Below are 3,243 nucleotides of genomic sequence, written 5' to 3' on the forward strand. Positions count from 1 at the left end.
ATATATATATATATATATTAGTCTACCATCCTAGAAAGAGCATACAACAGACTAAAGTTCAAATGCAAGATGTCACCAAAGTTCAACTTTGTAAACCAGTAAGTTTTATTGGAGTTACTTACAGGAATATGGATGAGGGGTTACTTAGAGGAGCAGAAATGACTCAAGGACAATTGTATCATCAAAGCCCACCCCAGCACAGGCAACAGCTCATGAAAGCTGCTATGCAATCTGGAGCACACTGCACAGCCTTTAAGCATCTCAGCAGGTAGAATAATGCCTTTGCAGCTGACTCAGTTGGTCTAAATCGATTTTGGGCATCTGCGCTGGTTTCTCTTATCTGAGAGTGACACTCAGTAGTCTTGGTTACTCTTGGGAAGGGAGGGACATAGTGAATCTGCTCTACTTTGAGTTATTTACCTTCCATCCTAATAAGCTTTCCTAGGATGTTTCTATCTCAGAGGAACTTCTAATTAAACTTCTTTCTGATTTCATGTCACTTGTGTTTTCCCTTGTGACCCATTGAATTTTATTAAGGCTATCTTCAGGAACACAGGCAAGAGCCTAGGCTCCAAACAAGGGATTCCGTCACTGAATAAAATGTCTCCATCTTCCTCTCTTCTCCCCACCTCCTCTTCCCTTCCCCTTCCTCTCTCACATGCACCCTCAGTTGTCTGTAGATTCTTAGAGAGGTGAAACCCTGTGTTCCCCTTTCCTCCTGCAGGGCACTGACAGGCCCAGTTTAGAGTAGATCTTATGCAGGTATTCATAGCTGCAATTTTATTGTTTTCTTTTTTCAGCTCTTAAAAGTTAATGGAATACATTCAAATTGGTAGATATTCTAAACACAAGCCACTTGCACTCTGGCATACATTCAGTACAGTCATGATAGTGTCATTTACTACACTTACATGTTCATCTTAATGACATTGGATATATAATTTTCTGATTCTTCCAGAGAGATTTTCCTTTTTGTCCTTATCCTTAGTTTTTTACATGAGAATTGTATATTTCTTTAAACATTTGTTTGGAATCTGCCTTCTTTCTTTCCTCCAGGAAAATTCATTTTATCTATTGCTTATAGCTCAGTGTCATATATGTGTGTGTGTGTATGTGTGTGTGTGTGTGTGTGTGTGTGTGTGTGTGTGTGTGTGTAATGGCATGGGCCTTTGCTATTACTTGTTTTGGAAGAGACACGAGTCTATGCATGATAGCAGAAATGTCTGTTATCCTGTAGGAACTTGTCTTCTTGTTTGTTTGAGGAGAAATGGAAGACTATTGAAATTAATTATTTATACTCAATGCTTATGAATTTATTCTAGTTTTCTCTTTTTCCTTTTCCTTAAGTAGTTTTCTTTCGTAAATTATACTGTTTTTTTTAGAAATGTACTTGTTTTCTTTTAAGTATTCTTATTTTTTAAATCCATAATCTACATTTTTCTTTTTAATTTTGGTTGTAAATTAAACTGATGGTTGACACACAGTGGGCAAAGACTGTTCCTGGGCTGTATCTCCAGGCCTAGTCACTAAAGATGTCAGGATTTTTTTTAAACAGACTTTTGGCTACCTTTGGCTTTGTTGCTGTCTAATGCAGTACTGGGAAAATTTAGAGGCTTAAAATAAGCATTGTTTTATTGCCTCTTGTGATTTTGTAGGTTGAGGCCATAAGTAAAATGCCCGGATCATTCCATTGCCCACGTGGTATTGACTACTCTGTCTGGTGACATGCAGGTGTTACTATTGGGTTCTTAGAATCCAGGACAATTTTATTTCTGTGTCTTGGGGTTTGGTGAGGACATATGGAGTGCTGAACCTAGCTCCCTCATTCCTTGCAGAATAGAGTTTGTCCTCATGTCCCCCACTGAAAAGTAGTAGCCATATGCCTTTTGTTGTAACCAATTCTATAAGATTGTTCCGAGGGACAGAGAATAGAAGCTCCAAGTCCTCTAAAAGCCCAGACATATCTCTACAAAAGCTTCATGCCTGACATAAACTTTCTCAATGCAGCTACAAAATAAAGATTTGGCAGAGGGTAAATAGATCCCTCTTCTCACAGAGATAGGGAACAAAAATTTAAAGTAATTTAAAAAAACAGATTACATTTATTTATCATATGCTATGTTTTAGTTCTTTATTTTGACAATACTTATTTAATTTTAACTTTTGCTTCTTTATTTATGTTCTTGGGTTCTCACACCCCAGCTTCTAAAGCTGGAAGCTGAAATCCTGTCCACCATTGTCTTTTCCCTAGTCACTGTCCTTCTCCTCCTCTCATCTTTTATTCCTCCTATTACTCCCCTTTCCCCCTTTCCTCCTCCTCCTTCTCCTCTTTTTTCTTTTCTGAAACATGTTTTTTTATGTAACCTAGGCTGACATAAAATCACTGTAGTTGAAGTCAGCCTTGAATTCCTTACCTCCTCAATTCCTCAGTGTCTATTCGACTTACGCTTGGATGACAGGCATGTGTCACCATGCCGTCAACCATTTTTTCTCCTCATACAAGGACAAAAGGGTACATGTTTTGTCACCTGCCTTTCAACATTTCATCAATCCTGATGATTTGTTCCTCCTTTGTTGACACTTAGTATCATAATGCTTTCATCTTTTCCTCTGTCATTCCTCTCTTTCCTATGTCACTTCCTTTTCTCTGACTCAGTAGGTAATTTCCTTAGTATTTCCTAATCCTCTGTCTGACTCTATGTGAGGTGCAAGCTAACCCATCTAGATAATTTTGTTATGGTTATTTTTATTATAATTTTTATTCTAAAATGTTTTAGAATATTAATAATTAAATATTAATATTTGGAGAAAGTTTTATCTTGTCTCTGACTTTTGCATTTTCCTTATTTCTTTAGATATTTTATTCATATTTTATTTGAAAATTTTTTATTTTACAACTATTGGGTTTCTAAACATGCTTTTTAGTTTTCTAACTTGTGCTCATGGTGGTGACTTGAGTACCTATTCAGTTTTTACAAGGACTTCATAGTCTATGGAATACCATGGAGTTAAAGTGAAAAGAAGGCCTGGAGATAAAGCTTTTGTGAATAGATAATGTTGCCTTAATTTGGGGGAGTTGGGAAAACAATGTCATATTTATTCTCAAAGAAAATATTGCCTATGTTCTCGCGAAGAATGAAAGCAGCTGGAAATGAGCAGCAGCCCTGGGTAGTGTGAACTGTGACCCAGTTAGGCAGGGCAGCTGAGAAGGTCTTTTTATCTAATGCTGGCTCTTTTTTTTTT

This window comes from Mastomys coucha, unplaced genomic scaffold (assembly GCF_008632895.1).
Source record: "Mastomys coucha isolate ucsf_1 unplaced genomic scaffold, UCSF_Mcou_1 pScaffold2, whole genome shotgun sequence".
Lineage (NCBI taxonomy): Eukaryota > Metazoa > Chordata > Mammalia > Rodentia > Muridae > Mastomys > Mastomys coucha.